A 6,000-nucleotide genomic window follows, 5' to 3' on the forward strand; every position below is an offset into this window, starting at 1 on the left:
ACATAGCACTCTGCCACTAGCAACTAGACAAAGAAAGAGAAAGAATGAGGTGGGTCACCAGGACCAGAACGAAGACCTTGACTAGGGTAGCTAATGGTGATCACGTATAGGTATGATAGGCCAAGCGATGGTGTTGCGACATTTAGTAGTAGTAACTTGGTTGTGAAGCAAAGTTGAACAGGGAAGAGGCATTGCTTTCCAGTGGGGAGCACTCGGTAGTAGCCAATGTGTGCTCAAAGCAATGAGTGTACATGGGTTTGCTCAAGCCACTGAGTGTTTGGGTTGATAGAGAGAGGGAAAAGAGTTGATGGCTTAGGTGGGAGCTCCTCTAGCCATGACTCGACATATTGTATGTGTGTGTGTGTGTGTGTGTGTGTGTGAGAGAGAGAGAGAGAGAGAGAGAGAGAGAGAGAGAGAGAGACTATGTGTGTGTGTGAGAGAGATAGAGAGAGAGATTGTGTGTGTGTGTGTGTGTGTGTGTGTGTGTGTGTGTGAGAGAGAGAGAGAGAGAGAGAGAGAGAGAGAGAGAGAGTCCCTTTGTAACGTGGTAGCCCTTCAAAAGTGACCCCGAAGCGTAGCACCAACCAAAACCTATCTTAACCAATATAGGGTCATGAAAAGCATGTCTATTGGCAAGTCATGGTTTTTGATAGCATGGCGCAACAAAATCAAGCTGGTAGAAATCTGGTACATTGTTGTTGGTTGATTAGCAAGGAGACGTGGGCAGTTTGAATTTATTAGAATTCTGAAGTATGAGTCGCTCGCAAAATGGGTGACCATAAGAGACAAACAACTTGGAGGGAAGACAACTAGGGTAGAAACCTGAGCATTGATTTCCAAATACACACTGTTAGACCCTCCTTGCATAGCATGCCTTGCACCATTCAAGACTTGCTTTAGGCACTTCTTCGCTCTATTTCCCAAGCACATGCATCACATTATTGCAAATTTCTAGGAGCATATCTAAAATAAGGAGGGGAGAGATGAGCTCTCATAGCCCATAATGAGCTTAACTCAACCTAAATACAGGTACATTACAAGGAAAACCTCATTGCATACGTGAACATTTTCAAACTTAGCCAAATTAATTAAAATTTTAAAGTTTCAAGAAGTGAAAAGAAGAGTCAAAATTCCATAATTCTAGCCAATTTTTATGCCCATAGAAAAAGGTAAAGGATAAGAAAAGGACCAAATTTTCATAATCTAGCAAATGTGCAAACCATTGACCGAGCCGTTCAAGTGGGCAAGAGTGCTAAAATATAACCTTTGATTTTATGTGGTTGATGTACAAAATAAGTCCAACTATCAAATGAAAACCCAAATAACCAATTATCAATCCATAGTCTAAAGAACACTCGTATGTGGCTCGCGCATTGTTGCGGTTAGAAAATGCATGTCTTTTATTCTTACAACTACAAAAGTGAAAAATTATATTCTTATATATGTGTATCACTCTTTTGCATTTCAAAAAAATGATTTACAACATCTCTCTATGGATTCTCAACAAAATTATACATGCAAGAAACAATAAATATTCCTTTAATACCATGTTTAACAGGTTCTCACACGTTGCGTAGGATTTTCTAGTCCTTATTCAATGGATCCAAGAGTGCTTTATAGCTATTGGAGATGTGGATGGAGAGAGAGAGAGAGAGAGAGAGAGAGAGAGAGAGAGAGATAAATATCTATATTCCCCTCCTCCTCCTCCTCCTCCTCTTTGTTTAGTTGGATAGTTCTTTAGGTTTTCTGTAGTTTTTTATCACTCTCTCTCTCTCTCTCTCTCTCTCTCTCTCCCCCCGTGTCCAAAAAAACTTTAAAACTAATTTCCTTCATATTTTGTAGGTTTTTTTACCTTCTAATTTTAAATTCAGAGATAACGTTTCAAAATTTGTAGGTGACATTACACTTTTTTCTTGAGCTTTGCTCTCAATTCATGAAGTTTCCTTCCTCTCCCTATTAAAAGTCTCAAAGCTTTCATCTCTTGTAACATTGATATGGTGTATCAGAGTGCTAGAAAAAGGGCTAGGTTTAGTGCAATGCCCCCTTGAAATTTATTTGAGTGTATGCTTACTGTAATCATATGTAGCTTTTCCAAGTGCTAGAAAAAGGGCTAGGTTTAGTGCAATGCCCCCTTGAAATTTATTTGAGTGTATGCTTATTGTAATCATATGTAGCTTTTCCAAGTTTTTGAAAAAAAATTTGTGTATTTAAGTGCTAAAAGAAAATCTAGGGTTAGTGTGATCCCACCTGCAAAATAAAACCTTGAAATATAGTAAATTTGTCTTTAAATATCTCATACGTAGGTTTTCCAAGGTTTTTGGAGAAAGTATTGTGTATCTCAGTGCTCCAAAAAAAAACCTACATTCACTGTAATCTAACCTACAAATTTTAAGATTTACCTCTATATTCGAGGTTTGAAGGTAAGAACTCCTACAAAGTTTAGACAAATTTAGTGTAAAAACTATCAAATACAATAATTTGCCTCTAAAATTTCTTATAGGTACGTTTTTCAAATTTTTGAAAAAAGCATTGTGTACTTGAGTGCTCGAAGAAAATATAAGTTTAATGTAAATATAGTAAATTTGCCTCCTTAGAAAGTAATCTCAAAGAGTAAGAACCCCTAAGAATAGGGGTGCCAAGGGCCAAATAAGTGCATTCCAAGAGGTTACATTCAAATATGGTGCACATGTTGACCAAAACATTTTCAAACAAGAAGGTTTTTTTAAAGAGCCCCTCAAAAGCCATTTTAGATTTCTCATGTCAAATAGTTGCATGATGTCACAAGCCTTTGAGATATAAGGATATACAATTGTGTATCCGAACACAAGCCCTCACCTTGCCTCATGTGAAAACTACTTAGAGATTCCTTACCCTCACCCTTCTCCTTCTAGACATATGCGGAATCCTAAACTACAAACATTAATACATGGAAAAAAGCACTTTATATCCAAGTGCTTGAAAAAAACCCTAGGTTAAGTGTGATCCCAACTAAATTTTTTGAGGTTTACCTCTAAATTCTAGTACTACTACTAGCTCTTTGTAAAATAAAACGTATTAGCTAGAAGATGCCACAAAGATTTTCTCTGCCTCGTCACCTCGCACTCACATCTTCCTGCCCTCGTCACCTTGGCCTTGCATCCTTGCTGCCTCTGATCCATCCACAAAACCTCCACTTCTCCTATCATTTTTCCACATAAAATCGAAGACTTTTGGTACATTCTGCACCACCTTGCCCCAATCCTAGAAGACCTTGCACGATCACATGGTCCCAACCTAGCCTCATAAAATCCTCTGTCGAGTGTAGGTTGTCCTTACCTGTAATGTATTGGAAGCAATGTAAAGAAGTTCTTCACAAGGTCTGGTTACCCTTTATTGCTCTTTGACCCAAAAATATCCCCTCGCTCTCTTGCAAGTCTCCCGTACACACACACATAGGGTACCACGCACACACTTTCTCCAACAGTCTAATGATACACCTCACCCTCCCTACATGAGCGCATGTCTAGCGATCTCCTCAAGAATTCCCCCGAGGTTCTATGCCTCAGCCTCCCTACATGAGTGCATGTTTGGCGATCTCCTCATGAATTCTTTCGCCCGTATGGATGTCCTAATTGCTACATATGGAAAAAGGCCTTCTCTTGAGTCTCCCCTTGGAAGGCACTGAGAGCCTTGGATTGCACTCGTCAGCTACTGACTGCAATGCTACACATGGAAAGCTTTTCCTTGCACTACACACATCAGATCAGCTTGTGTGACTTGCTAACTCTGCATGTTGCATGACGAGCGTAGGATCTCTAAAGATTCTCTATTCATTTCTTTTTGAAGATGGGTATGCCCTACTAGATTTGAAGGTGAGAAAACCTACAAAGTTTAAAAGAATTAGTAGGGATGAATTACAGATCAAAGGGGGGGGCATACAATCAACTCCATACATGCAAACTGAGAAATTCAAATATAAAAACTTTCAAATTGTGTAAAGCCTTCTCCAAATTTTATAGGCACATTTTAGGAAAATGGTATAAAGACCTTTAAATATACTTTTCTCATATGTAGGTTTTCCAAGTTTTTGGAAAAAAGCACTATGTATTCAAAAAAGGGCTAGGTTTAATGCAATCCCACCTACAAATTTTAAATCTAGATTTGAAGGTGAGAAAACCCATGAAGTTTATAGAAACTTAGTGTAAAAACACTCAAATATACTAATCTAGAAGTTAAATTTCTCATATGTAGGTTTTCTAAGTTTTTGGGAAAAAGTACTATGTATCCAAGTGCTTGAAAAAATCTAGGTTTGGTGTAATCCCACCTACAAAATTTGGGATTTACCTCTAAATTCTATTTTAAAGGTGAGAATGCCTACAAAGTTCATAGGGAAAAAACTAGACTTAGTGTAATCCCACCCACAAATTTTTCTAATTTGAAGATGAGAACACCCACAAAGTTTAGAGAAATTTAGCACAAAACCTTTAAACATATTCAGCAGTTTACTGTGCCTTTTGTTGTTTTCAACTTGCAATTGCTCACCACCTGCCCTGAATTTTCTCCCTGTTGTGGATATGTTAGCTTGGGCTTACTCCCCTTTGTTCGTCATTGGCTATAAGTCTAATCTCTCTCTCTCTCTCTCTCTCTCTCTCTCACACACACACACACACACACACACACACACACACACACACACACACACACACACACACACACACACACACACACACACACACACACACACACACACACAGAGCCAAATTTCTCATTGTCTTTCTCTCTTTCAATCAACTTGGATTTGCTCGAAGGGCTCACTTGACTATATTAAAGATGAACGTTTTGTCAATGTATTGTTGAAGGTTTGGTGATCTTGTATAGCCCGATTACCATGGGTTGAGATGCCTGCTAGTTTCTGTAGACATGGTTCAACTGTAATTACATCTGTTGGACACTGAATGTTGTAGGCTATGACAAACACTATGTTGGTATACTGCTTGATATCAATTTTCTGTAAGCCTAATTCAATTTGGCTAACTGGTGGTATTTCAGACCAGTGGAAAGGTATGGTTGATGTGATATAATCTGTTTGGTTACCTACACTTAGCAAGATTCAATAGGATGACTTAAATTTGTAGTAGGACTTCTTGAAAAAAATTGCAGAGTTCTTGTCGATTCTGCTGGCTTTGGTGAGGATTTGGCTGATCCAATTGAGCTGGGATTGGTAAGTACTTGGATGATGATGCTTTTTGATTACTTTTCCTGATAGGACTAGTCTATGCATGATACTTTTTAGAAATGCAGTATATTTCCAACTAGAGTAATATATATGGCTACTGCCTGTGCAACCTTCTCTTGGAGTAATGCTCCCAAATACCGCCTTATTACTATGTATTTTTCTTGTGATTTTTGCATGCTTAATGGGTCAATCAATATACGTGGACTTGTTCTGGCATATATCAAAAGATGCATGAGTGATTGCTTGCTCTCCGGTACTCTATTACAACAAGTGGTCAGAGGGATCCGTATCAAAGAATGTACAGGATCAGCCTGAGTGAGTGATTTGTTTATGTAAAAGCTTGATATTGATCCATATGTTAGGTCTGGTACACAACGTTTTTTGTTGATTGTGTCCTACTTTAGCATGTTGATGAATGCATATATCATCTATTTGTTGGTAGCACGAGCTCCTCCGAATTTTGTTGAAATCTTGCTAGAGTTGCTCAATATAAATTAATAAAGGTAGAACCAATCAAAATTTTTTGAGAACAGGTTGCGGATTACAATACGAATGTTTCTCAAAACTAAATGTCTATTATTACCAGGAAGTACCGAAGTATAAGTTGATTGCACGGATGAGTACTGTTGGTGATCCTATCAAAAGGGCACATATCTCAACAAAGCTTATAGCACCAAGGGGTGGCTATGTGGCCTTTTTTGTGGCTAAGCATATGGAAATCAATAGGAAAAGAACCTACCTAAAAAGAGCTTGCAAGAACAAGGACATTGATTATAAAGACCTCT

Source organism: Adiantum capillus-veneris, chromosome 1 (genome assembly GCF_014529385.1).
Source record: "Adiantum capillus-veneris isolate H3 chromosome 1, ASM1452938v2, whole genome shotgun sequence".
NCBI lineage: Eukaryota > Viridiplantae > Streptophyta > Polypodiopsida > Polypodiales > Pteridaceae > Adiantum > Adiantum capillus-veneris.